General features: G+C 52.7%; 1 long non-coding RNA gene across 1 annotated transcript; it reads left to right on the top strand.

Moving 5' to 3' along the window:
• The first annotated feature begins 601 nt into the window (after positions 1-601).
• On the top strand, positions 602-7,197 carry LOC119966776. The gene is made up of 2 exons (XR_005460829.1): positions 602-661; positions 7,055-7,197. It is a non-coding gene; the product is annotated as an uncharacterized LOC119966776 (long non-coding RNA).
• Positions 7,198-26,119: the final 18,922 nt, after the last annotated feature.

Below are 26,119 nucleotides of genomic sequence, written 5' to 3'. Positions count from 1 at the left end.
CTTAAACAAAGGAACAACACCGGCTAGTTGCCCATGTTTCTTCCACCACTTCCCCGGTCTGGAGCTGACACCAATCTGTCTGAATGAATGTTTGGTCCGTATCCATGTGGACTTTCACATGGATGGAGAGGGTGTGGAGGGGATTCACTCGAATGGAACGAGGGATGAGGCAGTTCATCTAGAGAGACTGGAAAACTGGGATTAGCAGGAGAAGGTTAAGAAGAGATTTTGTGGATGTGCTCGAATCTGTCATGATTTTGATGAAATGATTTGAGGAAAGGGTAGGACGTCAGTACCCAAAGCTTTTTGGTGATTGGCAGAGATGAGATGAGGTGGGTCAGCGAGTAGTGATCGGGACTGCGCTGCCCGGAAGCAGATTCAGTCGGATCTTTCAAAAGGCAATTGGAGAAATACTGGAAAAGGAAGTATTTGCGGAGCTCCGGGGGAAGAACAGAGGTGGTGGGATAATTGGATAGCTCATTCAAGGAGGCAGCACAAGTACGAGAGAGCGAATAGCCTCCTTGATGCTGTGTTTTAAGATCCAAAGCTAAGGATATTTAGATTTTATTCATGCCTATTATGACCAAATAACTGTCTATGTTCAGGATCATTCAAAGCCCTGGAGCAAGAGGATGGCACGGTGGAGATGAATATTGTTGATGTGAGTATTTTCCTGTCCCTCAGTATGAAATGGGTCGCGTTGCTATTTGCCCCGTTATTATTCCATTGCGGGGGGAGGGAGAATGGGAGAAGTGCTCAGGAAGAAGTTATTAGGCTGGTGGTTCAGGGCGTGACCTTGTTCAACAAGGGGAGTAGAGACAACCCTGGTAACTATCGACCAGTGAGCCTTACTTCTGTTGTGGGCAAAGCCTTGGAAAGGTTTATAAGAGATAGGATGTATAATCATCTGGAAAGGAATAATTTGATTAGAGATAGTCAACATGGTTTTGTGAAGGGTAGGACGTGCCTCACAAACCTTACTAAGTTCTTTGAGAAGGTGACCAAACAGGTGGATGAGGGTAAAGCAGTTGATGTGCTGTATATGGAATTCAGTAAAGCGTTTGATAAGGTTCCCCACGGTAGGCTATTGCAGAAAATATGGAGGCATGGGATTCAGGGTGATTTAGCAGTTTGGATCAGATATTGGCTAGCTGATAGAAGACAAAGGGTGGTGGTTGATGGGAAATTTTCAGCCTGGAGTCCAGTTACTAGTGGTGTACCACAAGGATCTGTTTTGGTGCCACTGCTGTTTGTCATTTTTATAAATGACCTGGAGGAGGGCGTAGAAGGATGGGTGAGTAAATTTGCAGATGACACTAAAGTCGGTGGAGTTGTGGACAGTGCAGAAGGATGTTACAAGTTACAGAGGGACATAGATAAGCTGCAGAGCTGGGCTGAGAGGTGGCAAATGGAGTTTAATGCAGAAAAGTGTGAGGTGATTCATTTTGGAAGGAGTAACAGGAATACAGAGTACTGGGCTAATGGTAAGATTCTTGGTAGTGTGGATGAGCAGAGAGATCTCGGTGTCCATGTACATAGATCCCTGAAAGTTGCCACCCAGGTTGAGAGGGTTATTAAGAAGGCGTACGGTGTGTTAGCTTTTATTGGTAGAGGGATTGAGTTTCGGAGCCATGAGGTCATGTTGCAGCTGTACAAAACTCTGGTGCGGCCGCATTTGGAGTATTGCGTACAGTTCTGGTCGCCGCATTATCGGAAGGATGTGGAAGCATTGGAAAGGGCGCAGAGGAGATTTACCAGGATGTTGCCTGGTATGGAGGGAAGGTCTTATGAGGAAAGGCTGAGGGACTTGAGCTGTTTTCGTTAGAGAGAAGAAGGTTAAGAGGTGACTTAATTGAGGCATACAAGATGATCAGAGGGTTAGATAGGGTGGACATTGAGAGCCTGTTTCCTCGGATGGTGATGTCCAGCACGAGGGGGCATAGCCTTAAATTGAGGGGAGATAGATATAGGACAGATGTCAGAGGTAGGTTCTTTACTCAGAGAGTAGGAGGGGTGTGGAATGCCCTGCCTGCAACAGTAGTGGACTCGTCAACACTAAACGCATTCAAATGGTCATTGGATAGGCATGTGGACGATAAGGGAATAGTGTAGAGGGACTTTAGAGGGGTTTCACAGGACGGCGCAACACCGAGGGCTGAAGGGCCTGTACTGAGCTGGAATGTTCTATTGTGACTGTTCGATGTCGGCCTCAGAATGGGCCTGACTGTTGGGCATAGGCCAAACAAGCCTGAATTTTGGGTGAAGGCCACACATGCCTGACTGCTGGATGTAGGCCACACAGGCCTGACTGTGGGATGTAGGCCACACAGGCCTGACTGCTGGATGTAGGCCACACAGGCCTGATTGCTAGATGTAGGCCACACAGGCCTGACTGTGGGATGTAGGCCGCACAGGCCTGACTGTGGGATGTAGGCCGCACAGGCCTGACTGCTGGATGTAGGCTGCACAGGCCTGACTGTGGGATGTAGGCCACACAGGCCTGACTGTGGGATGTAGACCACACAGGCCTGACTGTGGGATGTAGGCCACACAGGCCTGACTGCTGGATGTAGGCCACACAGGCCTGACTGTGGGATGTAGGCTGCACAGGTCTGATTGCTGGATGTAGGCCACACAGGCCTGACTGTGGGATGTAGGCCACACAGGCCTGACTGTGGGATGTAGGCTGCACAGGTCTGATTGCTGGATGTAGGCTGCACAGGCCTGACTGTGGGATGTAGGCCACACAGGCCTGACTGTGGGATGTAGGCTGCACAGGTCTGATTGCTGGATGTAGGCCACACAGGCTGGAATTTTGGGTTTAGGCCGCACAGTCTTGAACATACAACATTACAGCGCAGTACAGGCCCTTTGGCCCTCGATGTTGCGCCGTCCTGTGAAACCCCCTTACCGTCCACATGCCTATCCAATGACCATTTAAATGCCCTTAGTGTTGGCGAGTCCACTACTGTTGCAGACAGGGCATTCCACGCCCTTACTACTCTCTGAGTAAAGGACCTACCTCTGACATCTGTCCTATATCTATCTCCCCTCAATTTAAAGCTATGTCCCCTCGTGCTAGACATCACCATCCGAGGAAAAAGGCTCTCGATGTCCACCCTATCTAATCCTCTGATCATCCTGTATGCCTCAATTAAGTCACCTCTTAACCTTCTTCTCTCTAACGAAAACAGCCTCAAGTCCCTCAGCCTTCCCTCATAAGACCTTCCCTCCATACCAGGCAACATTCTGGTTAATCTCCTCTGCGCCCTTTCCAATGCTTCCACATCCTTCTGATAATGCGGCAACCAGAACTGTACGCAATACTCCAAATGCGGCCGCACCAGAGTTTTGTACAACTGCAACATGACCTCATGGCTCTGAAACTCAATCCCTCTACCAATAAAAGCTAACACACCGTACGCTATCTTAACAACCCTCTCAACCTGGGTGGCAACTTTCAGGGATCTATGGACATGGACACCGAGATCCCTCTGCTCGTCCACACTACCAAGAATCTTACCATTAGCCCAGTACTCTGCCTTCCTGTTATTCCTTCCAAAATGAATCACCTCACACTTTTCTGCATTAAACTCCATTTGCCACCTGCCAGCCCAGCTCTGCAGCTTATCTATGTCCCTCTGTAACTTGTAACATCCTTCCGCACTGTCCACAACTCCACCGACTTTAGTGTCATCTGCAAATTTACTCACCCATCCTTCTACGCCCTCCTCCTGGTCATTTGCAAAACTGACAAACAGCAGTGGCCCCAAAGCAGATCCTTGTGGTACACGACTAGTAACTGGACTCCAGCCTGAACATTTCCCATCAACCACCACCCTCTGTCTTCTATCAGCTAGCCAATATCTGATCCAAACTGCTAAATCACCCTGAATCCCATGCCTCCGTATTTTCTGCAATAGCCTACCGTGTGGAACCTTATCAAACGCTTTACTGAAATCCATATACAGCACATCAACTGCTTTACCCTCATCCACCTGTTTGGTCACCTTCTCAAAGAACTCAATAAGGTTTGTGAGGCACGACCTACCCTTCACAAAACCATGTTGACTATCTCTAATCAAATTATTCCTTTCCAGATGATTATACATCCGATCTCTTATAAACTTTTCCAAGGCTTTGCCCGCAACAGAAGTAAGGCTGACTGGTCTGTAGTTACCGGGGTTGTCTCTACTCCCCTTCTTGAACAAGGGGACAACATTTGCTATCCTCCAGTCTTGCACTATTCCTGATGGGTCCTGATGAATGATGGGTCTGGGCCGCACAGGCCTGACTGCTGGGTCTAGACCGCACAGGCCTGAATGTTGGATGTAGGCCGCATAGGCCTGAATGCCGGGTGTAGGCCAAACAGGCCTGAATGCTGGGTGTAGGCCAAAAAGGCCTGAATGTTGGGTGTAGGCCGCATAGGCCTGAATGCTGGGTGTAGGCCAAACAGGCCTGAATGTTGGGTGTAGGCCAAACAGGCCTGAATGTTGGGTGTAGGCCAAACAGGCCTGAATGTTGGGTGTAGGCCACACAGGCCTGAATGTTGGGTGTAGGCCACATAGGCCTGAATGTTGGGTGTAGGCCACACAGGCCTGAATGTTGGGTGTAGGCTGCACTGGCCTGAATGTTAGCCCTGCATGTTGGCTGTAGGCTGCACAGTCCTGAATGTTGGGTGTAGGCTGCACAGGCCTGAATGTTAGCCCTGAATGTTGGGTGTAGGCTGCACAGGCCTGAATGTTAGCCCTGAATGTTGGGTGTAGGCTGCACAGGCCTGAATGTTAGCCCTGAATGTTGGGTGTAGGCTGCACTGGCCTGAATGTTGGGTGTAGGCCGCACTGGCCTGAATGTTGGGTGTAGGCCGCACTGGCCTGAATGTTAGCCCTGCATGTTGGCTGTAGGCTGCACAGTCCTGAATGTTGGGTGTAGGCTGCACAGGCCTGAATGTTAGCCCTGAATGTTGGGTGTAGGCTGCACTGGCCTGAATGTTGGGTGTAGGCCGCACTGGCCTGAATGTTGGGTGTAGGCCGCACTGGCCTGAATGTTAGCCCTGCATGTTGGCTGTAGGCTGCACAGTCCTGAATGTTGGGTGTAGGCTGCACAGGCCTGAATGTTAGCCCTGAATGTTGGGTGTAGGCCGCACTGGCCTGAATGTTGGGTGTGGGCCGCACTGGCCTGAATGTTGGGTGTAGGCTGCACAGTCCTGAATGTTGGGTGTGGGCCGCACTGGCCTGAATGTTGGGTGTAGGCTGCACTGGCCTGAATGTTGGGTGTAGGCCACACAGGCCTGAATGTTAGCCCTGCATGTTGGCTGTCGGCTGCACTGGCCTGAATGTTGGGTGTAGGCCGCACTGGCCTGAATGTTGGGTGTAGGCCGCACTGGCCTGAATGTTAGCCCTGCATGTTGGCTGTAGGCTGCACAGTCCTGAATGTTGGGTGTAGGCTGCACAGGCCTGAATGTTAGCCCTGAATGTTGGGTGTAGGCTGCACTGGCCTGAATGTTGGGTGTAGGCCTCATAGGCCTGAATATTGGGTGTAGGCCTCATAGGCCTGAATGTGGGCTGGTTTAGCTCACAGGGCTAAATCACTGGCTTTTAAAGCAGACCAAGCAGGCCAGCAGCACGGTTCAATTCCCATACCAGCCTCCCCAGACAGGCGGCGGAATGTGGCGACTAGGGGCTTTTCACAGTAACTTAATTGAAGCCTACTCGTGACAATAAGCAATTTTCATTTTCATGTTGGGTGTAGGCCGCAAAGGCCTGAATGGTGGGTGAAGGCCCCATAGGCCTGAATTTTGGGTGTAGGCCGCACAGGCCTGAATGTTGGGTATAGGCCGCACTGGCCTGAATTTTGGGTATAGGCCGCACTGGCCTGAATGGTGGGTGTAGGCCGCACAGGCCTGAATTTTGGGTGTAGGCCGCACAGGCCTGAATGTTGGGTATAGGCCGCACTGGCCTGAATTTTGGGTGTCGGCCGCACAGGCCTGAATGTGTAGTGTAGGCTGCACAGGCCTGAATGGTGGGTGAAGGCCCCATAGGCCTGAATTTTGGGTGTCGGCCGCACAGGCCTGAACATTGGGTGTAGGACGCACAGGCCTGAATGTTGGGTATAGGCCACGTAGCCGTGAATGGTGGGTGAAGGCCCCATAGGCCTGAATTCTGGGTGTCGGCCGCACAGGCCTGAACGTTGGGTTTAGTACGCACAGGCCTGAATGTTGGGTATTGGCTGCACTGGCCTGAATTTTGGGTGTCGGCCGCACAGGCCTGAATGTTGGGTGTAGGCCGCACAGGCCTGAATGGTGGGTGAAGGCCCCATAGGCCTGAATTTTGGGTGTCGGCCGCACAGGCCTGAACATTGGGTGTAGGACACACAGGCCTGAATGTTGGGTAAAGGCCGCGAAGGCCTGAATTTTGTCTGTAGGCAGCACAGGCCTGAATTTTGGGTGTAGGCCACACAGGCCTGAATGTTGGGTATAGGCCGCACTGGCCTGAATTTTGGGTGTCTGCCGCACAGGCCTGAATGTTGGGTGAAGGCCGCACAGGCCTGAATTTTGGGTGTAGGCCCCACAGGCCTGAATTTTGGGTGTAGGCTGCACAGGCCTGAATTTTGGGTGTAGGCCGCACAGGCCTGAATGTTGGGTGTAGGCCCCACAGGCCTGAATTTTGGGTGTAGGCCGCACAGGCCTGAACGTTGGGTGTAGGCCTCAAAGGCCTGAACGTTGGGTGTAGGCCTCACAGGCCTGAACGTTGGGTGTAGGCCTCACAGGCCTGAACGTTGGGTGTAGGCCTCACAGGCCTGAATTTTGGGTGTAGGCCGCACAGGCATGAACGTTGGGTGTAGGCCTCAAAGGCCTGAACGTTGGGTGTAGGCCTCACAGGCCTGAACGTTGGGTGTAGGCCTCACAGGCCTGAACGTTGGGTGTAGGCCTCACAGGCCTGAATGTTGGGTGTAGGCTGCACAGGCCTGAATGTTCTTTTCCTCTTAGCCTCTTTTTTATAGACGTCTATGTTTTACTCTGAAGGCTCACACATTTCCTTTTCTGTATTTACAGTGGCTCAGTCTAACCATGTCCGGCTAGAAAATGATTGGAAGATGCTGAGATTGCAAATGCCTCTTTCCTGCTCATTAAGCTGACCTGCCTGCGGTCTGTGTGTAGTTTGATTGATAAAATGGTTTCAGCCGGCAATGAAGACAGTTTCCTCAGAATTTAATGAAACTATGCATTTCCTCACCTGGGGATATTGTGCAGTGTGAGATCCAGATACTCAGACAACTGGTCCACCCAACCTCTGTGTCACCCCCGACATCTGTGTCACCCCCAGATATTCTCTGTCACCCCCAGTCTCTGTCACCCCCAGTCTCTCTGTCACCCCCAGTCTCTCTGTCACCCCCAGTCTCTGTCACCCCCAGTCTCTCTGTCACCCCCAGTCTCTCTGTCACCCCCAGTCTCTCTCTGTCACCCCCAGTCTCTGTGTCACCCCCAGTCCCTCTCTGTCACCCCCAGTCTCTGTGTCACCCCCAGATATTCTCTGTCACCCCCAGTCTCTCTGTGTCACCCCCAGTCTCTCTGTCACCCCCAGTCTCTGTCACCCCCAGTCTCTCTGTGTCACCCCCAGTCTCTCTGTGTCACCCCCAGTCTCTCTGTCACCCCCAGTCTCTCTGTCACCCCCAGTCTCTGTCACCCCCAGTCTCTCTGTCACCCCCAGTCTCTGTCACCCCCAGTCTCTCTCTGTGTCACCCCCAGTCTCTCTGTCACCCCCAGTCTCTCTGTCACCCCCAGTCTCTCTCTGTCACCCCCAGTCTCTGTGTCACCCCCAGTCCCTCTCTGTCACCCCCAGTCTCTGTGTCACCCCCAGATATTCTCTGTCACCCCCAGTCTCTCTGTGTCACCCCCGACATCTGTGTCACCCCCAGTCTCTCTGTCACCCCCAGTCTCTGTGTCACCCCCAGTCTCTCTGTCACCCCCAGTCTCTCTCTGTCACCCCCAGTCTCTCTGTCACCCCCAGTCTCTCTGTCACCCCCAGTCTCTGTGTCACCCCAGTCTCTCTGTGTCACCCCCAGTCTCTCTGTCACCCCCAGTCTCTGTGTCACCCCCAGTCTCTCTGTCACCCCCAGTCTCTCTGTGTCACCCCCAGTCTCTCTGTGTCACCCCCAGTCTCTGTCACCCCCAGTCTCTCTGTGTCACCCCCAGTCTCTCTCTGTCACCCCCAGTCTCTCTGTGTCACCCCCAGTCTCTCTGTCACCCCCAGTCTCTCTCTGTCACCCCCAGTCTCTCTGTCACCCCCAGTCTCTCTGTGTCACCCCCAGTCTCTGTGTCACCCCCAGTCTCTGTGTCACCCCCAGTCTCTGCCACCCCCAGTCTCTCTGTGTCACCCCCAGTCTCTGTGTCACCCCCAGTCTCTGCCACCCCCAGTCTCTCTGTGTCACCCCCAGTCTCTCTCTGTCACCCCCAGTCTCTCTCTGTCACCCCCAGTCTCTGTCACCCCCAGTCTCTCTGTGTCACCCCCAGTCTCTGTCACCCCCAGTCTCTCTCTGTCACCCCCAGTCTCTCTGTCACCCCCAGTCTCTCTGTGTCACCCCAGTCTCTCTGTCACCCCCAGTCTCTCTGTGTCACCCCCAGTCTCTCTGTCACCCCCAGTCTCTCTGTGTCACCCCCCAGTCTCTCTGTGCCACCCCCAGTCTCTCTGTGTCACCCCCAGTCTCTCTGTCACCCCCAGTCTCTCTGTGTCACCCCCAGTCTCTCTCTGTCACCCCCAGTCTCTCTGTGCCACCCCCAGTCTCTCTCTGTCACCCCCAGTCTCTCTGTGTCACCCCCAGTCTCTCTGTGCCACCCCCAGTCTCTCTCTGTCACCCCCAGTCTCTCTGTGTCACCCCCAGTCTCTGTCACCCCCAGTCTCTCTCTGTCACCCCCAGTCTCTCTGTCACCCCCAGTCTCTCTCTGTGCCACCCCCAGTCTCTCTGTGTCACCCCCAGTCTCTCTCTGTCACCCCCAGTCTCTCTGTGTCACCCCCAGTCTCTCTGTCACCCCCCAGTCTCTCTGTGTCACCCCCAGTCTCTCTGTCACCCCCAGTCTCTCTGTGTCACCCCCAGTCTCTCTGTCACCCCCAGTCTCTCTGTGTCACCCCCAGTCTCTCTGTCACCCCCAGTCTCTCTGTGTCACCCCCAGTCTCTCTGTCACCCCCAGTCTCTCTGTCACCCCCAGTCTCTCTGTCACCCCAGTCTCTCTGTGTCACCCCCAGTCTCTCTGTGTCACCCCCAGTCTCTGTCACCCCCAGTCTCTCTGTGTCACCCCCAGTCTCTCTGTCACCCCCAGTCTCTCTGTGTCACCCCCAGTCTCTGTGTCACCCCCAGTCTCTCTGTCACCCCCAGTCTCTCTCTGTCACCCCCAGTCTCTCTGTGTCACCCCCAGTCTCTCTGTCACCCCCAGTCTCTCTGTGTCACCCCCAGTCTCTGTGTCACCCCCAGTCTCTCTCTGTCACCCCCAGTCTCTGTGCCACCCCCAGTCTCTGTGTCACCCCCAGTCTCTCTGTCACCCCCAGTCTCTGTGTCACCCCCAGTCTCTCTGTGTCACCCCCAGTCTCTCTGTCACCCCCAGTCTCTCTGTGTCACCCCCAGTCTCTCTGTCACCCCCCAGTCTCTCTCTGTCACCCCCAGTCTCTCTCTGTCACCCCCAGTCTCTGTCACCCCCAGTCCTCTCTGTCACCCCCCAGTCTCTGTGTCACCCCCGTCTCTCTGTCACCCCCAGTCTCTCTCTGTCACCCCCAGTCTCTCCTTCACCCAGTCTCTGTCACCCACAGTCCTGTGTCACCCCCAGCCTCTCTCTGTCACCCCAGTCTCTCTGTGTCACCCCCAGTCTCTCTGTCACCCCCAGTCTCTCTGTCACCCCCAGTATCTCTGTCACCACCCAGTCTCTTGTCACCCCAGTCTCTCTCTGTCACCCCAGTCTTCTGTCACCCCCAGTCTCTCTCTGTCACCCCCAGTCTCTGTGTCACCCCCAGTCTCTCTGTCACCCCCAGTCTCTCTGCCGTGTCACCCCCAGTCTCTCTGGTCACCCCCAGTTCCTCTGTCACCCCCAGTCTCTGTCACCCCCAGTCTCTCTGTGTCACCCCCAGTCTCTGTGTCACCCCCAGTCTCTCTGTGTCACCCCCAGTCTCTCTGTCACCCCCAGTCTCTCTGTGTCACCCCCAGTCTCTGTCACCCCCAGTCTCTCTCTGTCACCCCCAGTCTCTGTCACCCCCAGTCTCTGTGTCACCCCCAGTCTCTCTGTGTCACCCCCGTCTCTCTCTGTGTCACCCCCAGTCTCTCTGTGTCACCCCCAGTCTCTGTGTCACCCCCAGTCTCTCTGTGTCACCCCCAGTCTCTGTGTCACCCCCAGTCTCTCTGTGTCACCCCCAGTCTCTCTCTGTGTCACCCCCAGTCTCTCTGTGTCACCCCCAGTCTCTCTCTGTGTCACCCCCAGTCTCTCTCTGTCACCCCCAGTCTCTCTGTGTCACCCCCAGTCTCTCTGTCACCCCCAGTCTCTCTGTCACCCCCAGTCTCTGTGTCACCCCCAGTCTCTCTCTGTCACCCCCAGTCTCTGTCACCCCCAGTCTCTCTCTGTCACCCCCAGTCTCTGTCACCCCCAGTCTCTCTCTGTCACCCCCAGTCTCTCTCTGTCACCCCAGTCTCTCTGTGTCACACCAGTCTCTCTGTCACCCCCAGTCTCTGTGTCACCCAGTCTCTCTCTGTCACCCCCAGTCTCTCTGTGTCACCCCAGTCTCTCTGTCACCCCCAGTCTCTCCTGTCACCCCCAGTCTCTGTCACCCCCATTCTCTCTGTCACCCCCAGTCTCTCTCTGTCACCCCAGTCTCTTCCTCTGTCCCCCAGTCTCTGTCACCCCCAGTCTCTGTGTCACCCCCAGTCTCTGTGTCACCCCTAGTCTCTCTGTGTCACCCCCAGCCTCTCTGTCTCACCCAGTCTCTTCCTCTGTCTCTCTCTCTCCCTCTGTCTCTCTCCCTCTTTCTCTCTCTGCTTCTGTCTCTCTCTCTTTCTCTCTCTGCTTCTGTCTCTCTTTCTATCCTCTCTCTCTCTCTTTCTCTCTGCTTCTGTCTCTCTCTCTTTTTCTCTCTCTCTGCTCTGTCTTCTTCTCTTCTCCTCCTCTCTCTTCTCTTCTGCTTCTCTCTCTTCTCTCTCTCTTCTATCCTCTGCTTCTTGTCTCTCTCTCTCTCTTCTCTCTCTCTTCTCTGCTCTCTGCTCTTCTCTTATCTCCTTTCTCTCTCTCTTTCTCTCTGCTTCTGTCTCTCTCTCTCTCTCTCTCTCTTTCTCTCTGCTTCTGTCTCTCTCTCTCTCTTTCTCTCTCTCTCCCTGCTTCTGTCTCTCTCTCTTTATCTCCTTTCTCTCTCTCTTTCTCTCTGCTTCGGTCTCTCTCTTTCTCTCTGCTTTGGTCCCTCTCTCTCTCTCTCTCCCTCTCTCTCCTTTCTTGCCCTCTCTCTCTCAGATCTTTGGGTGCAGTTTCCCTTACACGCTGTTGTGGGATTTTGGGGGAGCAAGTTCTTTCCAATCCAACATTAAACATCTAGTTGCATTTCCAAAAATCTACAGATTTCGGCCACGGCACAAATGAGAGATTTATTAATTTCACAGCTGCCCCCTGGGTGGATTGGATCTCACGAGCTGGACCCACAATGATAACCACTAAACTTCCAGGTCTATGAACCCAATAAGGTTGGGCCCACACCAACCGGGCAGCTGGGCTCAATTGTCCTGGACCCAACAATAGTCTTCCAAAACTCGCAAAGTCCGCCCGGGACAGCCCGGTCCCAGGACAACTGCTCTAGCTGCTCTTGGAGCTCGGACCAGGGGCTGAGATTGGGCAACACCATTCTCATCCACCAGGGGGCTTCTGGGCCTCGGACTCTGTGTCTGCACCAATCCGGGTGAGGAGTTAATTCCACTCATCGCTCTCCCTCAAAAGCTTCTATTTTATTTAGTGTTTGCTGTGTGATTTATCGCTTTAATCTTGAATCAGGGTCTGTGGAACTTTGTAATGGTGACCACAGCCCAAAGACAGTATTAAATTCATCAATAAAGGACCAATCAACCCATTGCAATCTCTCATTGTCTCCATGATGACTGGTTCATCAGCGCTACTGCATTCTGGGAGTGCCCCCAAACCCAGTGAATTGTGGGACTGTCCCTCAATCCAGTGCATTATGGGAGTGTTCCTGACCCTGGGGCATTGTGGGAGAGACCCTGATCCCAGTGCATTGTGGGAGAGACCCTGATCCCGGTGCATTGTGGGAGTGACCCTGACCCTGGTGCATTGTGGTAGAGACACTGACCCCCGTGTATTTAGGGATTGTTCCTGACCCTGGGGCATTGTGGGAGAGACCTTGATCTCGGTGCATTGTGGGAGAGACCTGATCCTGGTGCATTGTGGGAGAGACCCTGATCCCGGTGCATTGTGGGAGACACCCTGACCCCCGTGCATTTAGGGAATGTTCCTGACCCCGGGGCACTGTGGGAGAGACCCTGATCCCAGTGCATTGTGGGAGAGACCCTGACCGCCGTGCATTGTGGGAGAGACCCTGATCCCAGTGCATTGTGGGAGAGACCCTGATCCCGGACATTGTGGGAGAAACCCTGATCCCGGTGCATTGTGGGAGAGACCCTGATCCCGGGCATTGTGGGAGAGACCCTGATTCCGGTGCATTGTGGGAGAGACCCTGATCCCGGTGCATTATGGGAGAGACCCTGACCCCGTGCATTGTGGGAGAGACCCTGATCCCAGTGCATTGTGGGAGAAACCCTGATCCCGGTGCATTGTGGGAGAGACCCTGATCCCGGGCATTGTGGGAGAGACCCTGACCCCAGTGCATTGTGGGAGAGACCCTGATCCCGGTGCATTGTGGTAGAGACACTGACCTCTGTGCATTTAGGGAATGTTCCTGACCCTGGGGCATTGTGGGAGAGACCCTGATCCCAGTGCATTGTGGGAGAGACCCTGATCCCGGTGGATTGTGGGAGTGACCCTGACCCTGGTGCATTGTGGTAGAGACACTGACCCCCGTGTATTTAGGGATTGTTCCTGACCCTGGTGCATTATGGGAGAGACCTTGATCTCGGTGCATTGTGGGAGAGACCTGATCCTGGTGCATTGTGGGAGAGACCCTGATCCCAGTGCATTGTGGGAGAGACCCTGATCCGGGGCATTGTGGGAGAGACCCTGATCCCAGTGCATTGTGGGAGAGACCCTGATCCCGGACATTGTGGGAGAGACCCGGATCCCAGTGCATTGTGGGAGAGACCCTGATCCCGGACTTTGTGGGAGAAACCCTGATCCCGGTGCATTGTGGGAGAGACCCTGATCCCGGGCATTGTGGGAGAGACCCTGATTCCGGTGCATTGTGGGTGAGACCCTGATCCCGGTGCATTATGGGAGAGACCCTGACCCCGTGCATTGTGGGAGAGACCCTGATCCCGGTGCATTGTGGGAGAAACCCTGATCCCGGTGCATTGTGGGAGAGACCCTGATCCCGGGCATTGTGGGAGAGACCCTGACCCCGGTGCATTGTGGGAGAGACCCTGATCCTGGGAATTGTGGGAGAGACCCTGATCCCGGTGCATTGTGGGAGAGACCCTGACCCCGGGGCATTGTGGGAGAGACCCTGATCCCGGGGCAATGTGGGAGAGACCCTGATCCAGGTGCATTGTGGGAGAGACCCTGATCCCGGGCATTGTGGGAGAGACCCTGATCCCGGTGCATTGTGGGAGAGACCCTGATCCCAGTGCATTGTGGGAGAGACCTGTGCATTAGAACAGTACAGCACAGAACAGGCCCTTCGGCCTTCGATGTTGTGCCGAACCTTTGTCCTAGATTAATCATAGATTATCATAGAATTTACGGTGCAGAAGGAGGCCATTCGGCCCATCGAGTCTGCACCGGCTCTTGGAAAGAGCACCCTACCCAAGTTCAACACCTCCACCCTATCCTCATAACCCAGTAACCCCACCCAACACTAAGGGCAATTTTGGACACTAAGGGCAATTTATCATTACCAATCCACCTAACCTGCACATCTTTGGACTGTGGGAGGAAACCGGAGCACCCGGAGGAAATCCACGCACACACAGGGAGGATGTGCAGACTCTGCACAGACAGTGACCCAAGCCGGAATCGAACCTGGGACCCTGGAGCTGTGAAGCAATTGTGCTATCCACAATGCTACTGTGCTGCCCTTAAGAACAAATTAAGCTACACTCCATTATTCTCCCGTAATCCATGTACGTATTCAATAGCTGCTTGAAGGTCCTTAATGTTTCCGACTTAACTAGCACCCTCAACCTTTCCTCGTAAGACCTACTCTCCATTCCAGGCAACATCCTGGTAAATCTCCTTTGCACCTTTTCCAAAGCTTCCACGTCCTTCCTAAAATGAGGCAACCAGAACTGCACACAGTACTCCAAATGTGGCCTGACCAAGGTTTTGTACAGCTGCATCATCACCTCACGGCCCTTAAATTCAATCCCTCTGCTAATGAACGCAAGCACACCATAGGCCTTCTTCACAGCTCTATCCACTTGAGTGGCAACTTTCAAAGATCTATGAACAGAGACACCAAGATCTCTGCTACTCCACATTGCCAAGAACCCTACCGTTAACCCTGTATTCCGCATTCATATTTGTCCTTCTAAAATGGACAACCTCACACTTTTCACGGTTAAACTCCATCTGCCAGTTCTCAGCCTAGCTCTGCATCCTATCTATGTCTCTTTGCAGCCGACAACAGCCCTCCTCACTATCCACAACTCCACCAATCTTCGTATCATCTGCAAATTTACTGACCCACCCTTCAACTCCCTCATCCAAGTCATTAATGAAAATCACAAACAGCAGAGGATCCAGAACTGATCCCTGCGGTAAGCCATGGTAACTGGGCTCCAGGCTGAATATTTGCCATCCACCACCACTCTCTGACTTCTATCGGTTAGCCAGTTTGTTATCCAACTGGCCAAATTTCCCACTATCCCATGCCTCCTTACTTTCTGCATAAGGGGAACCTTATCAAATGCCTTACTAAAATCCATGTACACTACATCCACTGCTTTACCTTCATCCACATGCTTGGTCACCTCCTCAAAGAATTCAATAAGACTTGTAAGGCAAGACCTACCCCTCACAAATCCGTGCTGACTATCCCTAATCAAGCAGTGTCTTTCCAGATGCTCAGAAGTCCTATCCCTCAGTACCCTTTCCATTACTTTGCCTTCCACCGAAGTAAGACTAACTGGCCTGTAATTCCCAGGGTTATCCCTATTCCCTTTTTTGAACAGGGGCACGACATTCGCCATTCTCCAATCCCCTGGTACCACCCCTGTTGACAGCGAGGACGAAAAGATCATTGCCAACGGCTCTGCAATTTCATTTCTTGCCTCCCATAGAATCCTTGGATATATCCCGTCGGGCCCGGGGGACTTGTCTATCCTCAAGTTTTTCAAAATGCCCAACACATCTTCCTAACAAGTATCTCCTTGAGCTTACCAGTCTGTTTCACACTGTCCTCTCCAACAATATGGCCCCTCTCGTTTGTAAATATTGAAGAAAAGTACTCGTTCAAGACCTCTCCTATCTCTTCAGACTCGATACACAATCTCCCGCTACTGTCCTTGATCGGACCTACCCTCGCTCTAGTGGGAGTGTCCCTGACCCCGGGGCATTGTGGGAGAGACCCTGATCCTGGTGCATTGTGGGAGAGGCCCTTTTCTCATTAGAACGGAGAAGGATGAGGGGCGACTTGATAGGGGTTTATAAGATGATCAGGGGAATAGATAGAGTAGACAGTCAGAGACTTTTTCCCCGGGTGGAACACACCATTACAAGGGGACATAAATTTAAGATAAATGGTGGAAGATATAGGGGGGATGTCAGAGGTAGGTTCTTTACCCAGAGAGTAGTGGGGCATGGAATGCACTGCCTGTGGAAGTAGATGAGTCGGAAACGTTAGGGACCTTCAAGCGGCTATTGGATAGGTACATGGATTAGGGTAGAATGATGGAGTGTAGGTTAACTTCTTTTTTTTTTTAAATAATTTTTATTGGAATTTTTTACAGAAAATATAAAACATAACGACAAACAATGAAATGCAACAAAATAACCCATAATAACTGTAACACCCCCCCCCCAGACCGTATCGACGCATGTATCACATCCCACCCCCCAGCCCCCCAACGAACAACAAAAGAACTTAAAAATGAATTAAAATTAAATAAACAAACATAGTCATCGTCTCTCCCCCCCCCTTTTCCCTCCCCCCCCCCCCCCCCCCAAACCGGGTTGCTGCTGCTGCTGTCCCCGTACCCTATCGTTGAGCCAGAAAGTCGAGGAAAGGTTGCCACCGCCTAAAGAACCCTTGTACCGACCCTCTCAGGGCGAATTTGACCTTCTCAAGCTTAATGAACCCCGCCATGTCATTGATCCAGGTCTCCACGCTTGGGGGCCTCGCATCCTTCCACTGTAGCAAGATCCTCCGCCGGGCTACTAGGGACGCAAAGGCCAGCACACCGGCCTCTTTCGCCTCCTGCACTCCCGGCTCCACCCCAACCCCAAAAATCGCGAGTCCCCAGCCTGGCTTGACCCTGGATCCCACCACCCTCGACACCGTCCTCGCCACCCCCTTCCAGAACTCCTCCAGTGCCGGGCGTGCCCAGAACATATGGGCATGGTTCGCTGGACTCCCCGAGCACCTGACACACCTGTCTTCACCCCCAAAGAACCTACTCATCCTCGTCCCAGTCATGTGGGCCCGGTGCAGCACCTTGAATTGGATGAGGCTAAGCCGTGCACACGAGGAGGAAGAATTTACCCTCTCCAGGGCATCAGCCCATGTCCCGTCTTCGATCTGTTCCCCCAGTTCCCCCTCCCACTTAGCTTTCAGCTCCTCTACTGACGCCAGATTAACTTCTTCTTAAGGGCAGCCTGGTAGCATTGTGGATAGCACAATTGCTTCACAGCTCCAGGGTCCAGATTTCGACTTGGGTCACTGTCTGTGTGGAGTCTGCACATCCTCCCCGTGTGTGCGTGGGTTTCCTCCGGGTGCTCCGGTTTCTTCCCACAGTCCAAAGATGTGCAGGTTGGGTGGATTGGCCATGATAAATTGCCCTTAGTGTCCAAAATTCTATGATTAACCTAGGACAAAGGTTCGGCACAACATTGTGGGCCGAAGGGCCTGTTCTGTGCTGCATTTCTCTATCAAGACCCTGATCCCAGTGCATTGTGGGAGAGACCCTGATCCCGGTGTATTATGGGAGAGACCCTGACCCCAATGCATTTAGCGAGTGTCCCTGACCCTGGGGCATTGTGGGAGAGACCCTGATCCCAGTGCATTGTGGGAGAGACCCTGATCCCGGTGCATTGTGGGAGTGTCCCTGACCCCGGGGAATTGTGGGAGTGACCATGACCCCGGTGCATTCAGCTGGTGTCCCTGCCTCTGGTGCATTGTGGGAATGACCCTGATCCTGTATATTGTGGGAGAGTCCATGACCCTGGTGCATTGTGGTAGCGTCCTGACCCTAGGGCATTGCGGGAGTGTCCCTACGCCCAGTGCATTGTGGGTGTGCCCTTGATCCCAGTGCATTGTGGGAGTGCCCCTGACCCCAGTGCATTGTGGGAGAATATCTGGCCCTGCTGCATTGTGATTGTCCCTGACCCCAGTGCTTTGTGGGAGTATCCCTCACCCTGCTCCATTGTGGGTGTGTCCCTGACCCTGGTGCATTGTGGGAGTGACCCTGACCCCGCTGCATTGTGGGAGTGTCATTGATCCCAGTGCATTGTGGGTGTGTCACTGACCCTGCAGCATAAGTGGGTGTGTCACTGACCCCAGTGCACTGTGGGAGTATCCCTGACCCTGCAGCATTTTAGGGGTGTCCCTGACCCCAGTGCATTGTGGGTTTGTCCCTGACCCTGCTGCATTGTGGGTGTCTCCCTGACCCCAGTGCATTGTGGGGGTGTCCCTGACCCCAGTGCATTGTGGATTTGTCCCTGACCCTGCTGCATTGTGGGAGTGTCCCTGACCCTGCTGCATTGTGGGAGTGTCCCTGACCCCACTGCATTGTGGGTGTCTCCTTGACCCCACTGCATTGTGGGGCTGTCCCTGCTCCTGGTGCATTATGGGTGTGTCTCTTTCCCTGGTGCATTGTGGGCTTGTCCTTGACCCCGATGCATTGTGGGAGCGTCCCTTATCCCAATGTGTTGTGGGTGAGTCCCTGACACAGCTGCATTGTGGGAGTGTCTGACCCCCGTAAATTGTGGGAGTGTCCCTGACCCTATGCATTGTGGGAGTGTCTGACCCCCATGCATTGTGGGAGTGTCTCTGACCATAGTCCATTGTATAATAAAGCAAACTGGATGTTGTCCAAGAGCGTGTGCATATTGGTTTCATCTACCCGGCAAGATGGAGAGTTACGCGTAATTCCAAGGTTCACTTTATCGAGATGGTGGAAGAGGCTTTTACCGAAGAACAAGCACTTGGACTGAACTGAGTGGTGTGGGGTCACTTATTTTACCTTCAAATAAAAATCGGTAATCCTGTCAGCGGGAGGTGTCAAAATATTAATGTATTGCTAATTCCTCACTGGTATACACTTGAATAAGAACTAAATAAAAACTTAGAAATGAAATTTCAAACAATACATGAAAAAGTCAAGCACATGACAAAAGCATTCAGCACAAAAGGAAACACAAACAGATCGATGATTCAAGAATTCACAAACAAAAGATTTACTTTTAAGGGAATTCTTATCTCTGGTTTTACTTCCATTGGCTTCTAATTTTCAGCTCAGACCTCCTGGTTTGTCCAAATGAATGTCTGTTACTTAGAGGATAACGTGTTAATCAAACATTGGACGTTACTGAAGATTGACTGGTGCCTATCAAACCTAGCTTAGTGTTTGCGTGTGCAGTCTTAGGAAAAGTACTGGATATATTTTCTCATATTTTGCTATGTTTCATAGCTTGGTGGAGACCTTAAGAATTGCTTAGTTGATTAGACAGAGAACAATCATTCTCAGTGCTGAATACAGTAGAATACAATGGTTAATTCATTATATGAGAAAATGACAGGATACCCAGAGTCAAGGCACTTTTAATATTTTGCTTCTTCAGTTTTTTGCATTCAACTAGCACCTATATGAATACAACTATTAATAAAACTAGATTCCATCAAGTGGGTTTGAATGGGATTGTTTGGGGATGTTTTAATATTTTTGTATATAAGTTTGGTTAAGTGAGATTTATTGTTCTGTATCGGAGTGTATGTTGTTGGGGGAGTGATGGGAACGAGGCACAGAAGTTGGGGATAACGATTAAGTCAGTAATGTGGATACTATATTGGCCAAGATGGAAGGTGGAGAAGTGTAAAGACTTTGGTCTTGGAGCGGAGTGGAGTTTCTGTCTCTCTGTTCATTGGGTGTGGGCCCTGGTGGTGGGGGTGCGGCGGGGGGGGGGGGGGGGGGGTACCTCACTAGCAGTTAGAGCTCAGTGAATGGGAGTGAGATGGGGGAGGAACTGTGGCCTGTTGGATGGTTTTGGCTTGATGAGCCTAGAAGGAGTGTTTGATGGAGGAAGGCGATGGTGAGGAGAGAGTATTGTTTGATGGGAGGTAGCTGGCAGGTTTCTAGGTTAGGGGAGGGAGGGAAGGGTAGATTGCTGACGGTGACCAAGGGGCTTTCTTTGCCTCACCCTGAGGGTTAGGCGGTGGCCACCTTGGGTGGGGCTCATTCCTAGACATTGGGAAGAGGGAGGGGATAATCCCTCACGGTGAGAATGGCTGATGTGAGAGCAAGGGGGTGTGAGAGACCCCCAGTCAGACTAGTCACGTGGAACAGTAGGGAGGGTGAGCCAGGTGTTTCACTTGGACTTTCATAGCAGGACCTGGGGTGAGGCCATCTTAATTAATAAAAGGGTGCGTTTGCTGGCGGGAAGGATGGTGGAAGATGAAGGAGGTAGGTACTGTAAGGAACCTCTTTTGAATCATTTTCTAACCTATTGTTTCCCTTTTTCATTTCTGTCCTTTTGGCTGGACGATGACTGACACCCCCACCATCCCAACAAACAAGGTGCTATTTGGACTGGCCCAAGGACTCCCCTCGGTCCATTGTGCTACATGGCATGGTCCAGTAATGTCATGTTGGTGGACTTGGCTAGCAGCCAATCAGCTCTTCTGGAATTCCAGGACTTTCATTGGTGGACAACTTCAGAACAAGAAGGCAAACTCCATTTTGAGTTTTGTTTCGACCAGGAGAGAAGTGAGGATATGGGTTTGGTCTCCCTCTCTCTGCGAAGGCTGGCATTACTTTTCTCATCTGCCGCCCATTAAAGTTTAATTTCCGATTTAAAGGCTGCAAGCAGTCTATCTCCAGCTGCTATGAAAGTTTCACTTCTGATCAGCTCAGACCTGTCTCTCATCTGATGACCTGTGACGAAATGTGACCATAGTTAGCACTGTTGCTTCACAGCTCCAGGATCCCGGGTTCGATTCCCGGCTTGGGTCACTGTCTGTGCGGAGTCTGCACGTTCTCCCCGTGTCTGCGTAGGTTTCCTCCGAGTGCTCCGATTTCCTCCCTTAGTGTTCAAAAGATGTTAGGTGGGGTTACTGGGTTACAGGGATAGGGTGGAGGTGTGGGCTTGGGTAGGGTGCTCTTTCCAAGGGCCAGTGCAGACTCGATGGGCCGAATGGCCTCCTTCAGCACTGTATATTCCATGATTCTATGAAATACCTTCCTCTTTCTGCACAACCTGTTGGTGAGTTGTCATCTCTATTTTGATCAAGCAACTGTGAAGCTAGCTGCCTGACCCTCTCACCTAATGGACACTTTCTGAAGGTTCAGGACCTGTTAACCTGTGGGAGTCTCCAGCCCAGCACCACCTGCAGTAGGGGACGGAGTTTGACAACCTATTTAAAATTGCCATGCTGCGAACTCTAGATTTAACTCTGAGGCTGATAGTGGTGAACAGATCTGAGGAGGATCTTCTGTGTGAAAGCCCGGGTCAGTAAAAGTGAAGGTGACTCCCCAGAGGAAGTCTTAAAGCCTGAGAGTTCCAACTGAATGTTCCAGGCGGAAGTTCCAAACCAGTGTCGCAGGAAGAGTGCCAACTTTAAGGATTTGAACCTCAGGAGCGGAAATACACATCACCCATTCGTTTTAATTCCTATTATTTTGATCTTTCTCTTTCCACTATGTGTCTGTCTTTTGTGTGTGTGTGGGGATAGAGGGTGGGATATTGAAGGAGCGATAATTAGATTAGCAGAACGCTGTTCTATTATCACCATTACATGTTTATCTCTTGCTACAAATAAAGTTATTAAGTTTTACTTACAAATCTGTTGCCTGTAAGTCATTGGAGCAGTTGATGGTCAAAGATCTCAGGAAATATATACATATTATTGGTTGATGTGGGGACTCTGGGGCCTATGAGGCTGAAATTGACTGAGCACTCACCCAGGGTGTGGTAGCAGTATGTTATAATCATTGGGACACTGGAAGGTGAATGTGTTTCCCCAAATTGGGACAAAGTAACATTCATGAGGAGATTATTGGCTGTAATGCCGGACTTAGATACACATCAGTTGATCTTGGGGCAAGACTTGTGTCTTGAGTCAGAAACTGGAACAGCGATGTTGACGTGTGTGGAGGAGATGGGAGGGGGTAGATCCAGGATGGTTCATTCCCCCTGGAGGTAATTATGTTTTTTCTCCCCAGCACATAAAGTATATTCACAGAGAATTTTTTTAATGATGGTAAAGTCTCCCCTGACTGGGGTGAGGAACCTGCTCCACATCTGGTACATTTGGTGTTGGAAATTGGTGCGGCTCAGTGTCTGACATGGAGGCTGGAGGTGGGCTTATTGGCAGACGTGGTTCTGTGGGTGGATATCGAGGGCGATGGATGAGTATGTGGGGTTGAATGGGAGTGGGTCGGTCTGACCCTCAGCTCTGTGGGAGGCCCTGAAGGAAGGAACGGTGAAAGTTGACGACATCTTGGACGTAGACTGGAAGTGCTCGAATGAGCCAACCTCAGAGCTCCTGACTAACAGGAGATGCAGTTTGACCTGTTGTCTACAACAAGGTGGTACTCCAGCGTGGCGCTAAGGGGGTGATGTATAGGAGCAGACCCGATGGGCAGAGTGGCCTAATTCTGCTCCTATGTCTTATGGTCTATGATCTTATGAATACGGGGAAAAGGCCAGCCATCGAATGGCTTGCCATTTGAGACAGAAGGTGGCCTCCTGAGAGATTATCCAGGTCAGAGAGTCCATTGGCAGGCTGGTGTCTGCATCGGATAAAGTTAATGGAGCATTTGAAAGGTTTTCTAGGGACCATTAAAGGTCAGAGCCACCTGGTTGGGGGGGGGGGGGGTCTGGTATATCAGAGCCCCTGGAGAGTTTAGAGTTTCCCAAGCTGGGGGAGGAAGGGTTGGAGAGACCATTGGTCAAAGACCACGTCTTGACAGCAATAGGGCAGATGCAGACAGGTAAGGCTCTGGGGCTAGACATAGAACATACAGTGCAGAAGGAGGCCATTCGGCCCATTGAGTCTGTACCGATCCACTTAAGCCCTCACTTCCACCCTATCCCCGTAACCCAATAACCCCTCCTAACCTTTTTGGACATTAAGGGCAATTTAGCAAAGCCAAGCCCGTAGTTTAGCTCACTCGGCTAAATCACTGGCTTTTAAAGCAGACCAAGCAGGCCAGCAGCACAGTTCGATTCCCGGACCAGCCTCCCCAGACAGGCGCCGGAATGTGGCGACTAGGGGCTTTTCACAGTAACTTCATTGACAATAAGCGATTTTCATTTAATTTAATTTTTCATTTCATTCATCTAACCTGCACGTCTTTGGACTGTGGGAGGAAACTGGAGCACCCGGTGTTGCTCGTTCTGGGTGAGTGTGCTTAACACTCAATTTGGCTCTGTTTCGTTACTTAGCTTTGGAGTCGCCAGGTATCGTTAAGATACCGCCACAAGTTTCAAGGTCAAGTTCAAAGCAATAAAACCATACACCAGTTAGTAAGTTCAAACAAGACACGTTTATTATATTACAGTTATCTACTAATCATGCATATAAAGCTATAAGACTAGGCTAATCCTACCACTAATAGGCCAAATATTTATCTGGACAAGGGGACTGCCGGATCAGGGAACAACGGCTTCTAGCTTTGTCCTGGGTCTGCAGGCTTCCAGTAGTTATGGACTAAAGGGGGTCAGGAGTGTCTATTCCCGTAGCGTGCGTTGTGACACTTACTTGTTGGCGGCTGCTGTCCAGACCTCTCCTCCTCAAGGTTCTTCTGCTGCAACGGTGTTCTGCTGGGAGGGCTAGCTGGTCAAGGAGAGGCTGGCAGAGAGAGAGAGCTGGGGTCGCGGTCTCTGTCTTATACTCCTCTCAGGGACTTGCGCCCACCTGGGCGGACCCTCTATACTCTCGCAATCGATTGGGTCTCTTCCCAATCGATTGATTTGAATTCCCCAATAACGGGGCAGTTTCTCGATCACTGGGGCGGTTCGTGGGACTTATTGTTTTGGGCTTCTTTGGCGCCGAAAAGTCTGGCCTTCCATTGAACGTATCGATTAGTGTTAACTTGTTTCTTTTGTGCCTGGGGATCGCCCGGTATCCCCTCATTAATATGCTAACTGTTTCTTTTCATAGTGTTGTCTGGTTTCAGCAACAGCCAAAACTGGTTTCTGCAGCAGTCCAAATAGACACGCACTTTGCAAGCTGCTTGCTTTTTACAGCCTGTCCATTTTCCCTGCATTCCTTGCAATCTTCCATTTTGTGTTTGGGCAGTGGTCACCCCAGGTGGCTACACCGGAGGAAACCCACGCAGACACAGGGAGAACGTGCAGACTCCGCACAGACAGTGACCCAAGCCGGGAATCCAACCTGGGACCCTGGCGCTCTGAAGCCACAGTGCTAACCACATGTGCTACCCAAACGTTACAAGACGTTTGCGGGACAGTTGGTGCCGTTATTAGTGGAGATGTTCAAGGACCCAGTCACGCGAGTTCCTTGCCTGCGACGCTGATGCAAGAATCAATTTCACATTTATTAAAAATGGATAAGAACCCTGTGGAATATGGACGCTACGATATTGGCCAAGGTGTTGGCAGTGAACCTGGAACCGTGCCTTCCTCAAGTCATCAGGAAAGGTCAGACGGGTTTTGTCAAAGGCCAGCAATTGTCATCTGACAAGCACAAATGCTAAATGTGGTGCTAATCTGTCTGAGGGCCCTGACCCAGAGGAAGATGCCTTGAAGGCATTCGATAGGGTGGAATGGGGGTATCTTTTTGTGATCTTGGAGAAGAGAAGATCTTGTGAAGATCTTGGGGCCCAAGTGTGTGTCTTGGACACAACTGTTGTACAAGGCCCCAGCTTGTGTCCACAGCGCTCGGGTTATTGCCCCATGTACCCCCCCCCCCACCCCCACACACACACACACACATTTCTTTGTATAGATGAAGAGTTTCAGCCATCGCCTTAATGGCTTCAGATAAGTGAAGGGAAATAGTGAGGGGAGGAGTGTACACTGATGATCTCTTTCTGTGACAGACCCAAATCTCCACCATGGCTGATGTAACGAATAAGGTCCAAGTTCAATCTGGAAAAACGTGAATGTTTCCCAGTTAACCCTCGGGAGAGGGGCGTTAATCTGGGGGTGCTACCTTTTCACATTTCAGTCAGCCAAGCTGGCCATTTGGCCAAGATTTTAGTTTCTGTTCCAGTGTCTGTCAGTCTCTCTCCTCAAATCTTCCTTTAGTGGAGTTGAACAATTGATTACATCCTATATGGGCGGTGAAAACCGTGAGGTTACTTAGCGCAATCCTTCACAGGGATAGACTGACAGGAGGCTTGGCGCAATCCTTCACAGGGATAGACTGACAGGAGGCTTGGCGCAATCTTTCACAGGGATAGACTGACAGGAGGCTTGGCGCAATCCTTCACAGGGATAGACTGACAGGAGGCTTGGCGCAATCCTTCACAGGGATAGACTGACAGGAGGCTTGGCGCAATCCTTCAAAGGGATAGACCGACAGGAGGCTTGGCGCAATCCTTCACAGGGAGAGACTGACAGGAGGCTTGGCGCAATCCTTCACAGGGATAGACTGACAGGAGGCTTGGCGCAATCCTTCACAGGGATAGACTGACAGGAGGCTTGGCGCAATCCTTCACAGGGATAGACTGACAGGAGGCTTGGCGCAATCCTTCACAGGGATAGACTGACAGGAGGCTTGGCGCAATCCTTCACAGGGATAGACTGACAGGAGGCTTGGCGCAATCCTTCACAGGGATAGACTGACAGGAGGCTTGGCGTTGGCGAACCTGATATTTTATTGCTGTGTAGCGAATGCGGAGAGGTGTTCAGTGGGGGCAGTGACCCGGGAGCCAGGGGGAGGTGCCAGGTGCCAGGGGGGTAGCCAGGAGCCAGGGGGGTGCCAGGAGCCAGGGGGGTGCCGGGAGCCAGGGGGGTGCCAGGAGCCAGGGGGGGTGCCGGGAGCCAGGGGGCTGCCGGGAGCCAGGGGGGTGCCAGGAGCCAGGGGGGTGCCGGGAGCTGGGGGGGTTGCCGGGAGCCAGGGGGGTGCCGGGAGCCAGGGGGGTGCCAGGGGGGTGCCGGGAGCTGGGGGGTTGCCGGGAGCCAGGGGGGTGCCGGGAGCTGGGTGGGTGCCGGGTGCCAGGGGGGTGCCAGGAGCCAGGGGGGTGCCGGGAGCCAGGGGGGTGCCGGGTGCCAGGGGGGTGCCAGGAGCCAGGGGGGTGCCGGGTGCCAGGGGGTGCCGGGAGCTGGGGGGGTTGCCGGGAGCCAGGGGGTGCCAGGAGCCAGGGTGCCGGGAGCTGGGGGGGTGCCGGGTGCCAGGGGGGTGCCAGGAGCCAGGGGGGTGCCGGGAGCTGGGTGGGTGCCGGAGCTGGGGGGGGTGCCAGGAGCCAGGGGGGTGCCGGGAGCCAGGGGGTGCCAGGAGCTGGGGGGTGCCGGGAGCTGGGGGGTGTGCCAGGAGCCAGGGGGGTGCCGGGAGCCAGGGGGGTGCCAGGAGCTGGGGGGTGCAGTTATCCGGGAGCTGGGGTGGGGGGGGGGGGGGGGGGGGGGGGGGGGGGG

This window comes from Scyliorhinus canicula, chromosome 6 (genome assembly GCF_902713615.1).
Source record: "Scyliorhinus canicula chromosome 6, sScyCan1.1, whole genome shotgun sequence".
Taxonomy (NCBI): Eukaryota; Metazoa; Chordata; class Chondrichthyes; order Carcharhiniformes; family Scyliorhinidae; genus Scyliorhinus; species Scyliorhinus canicula.
Note: the sequence above shows the minus strand (reverse complement) of the source record. Positions and strands in the feature narration are given on the sequence as shown.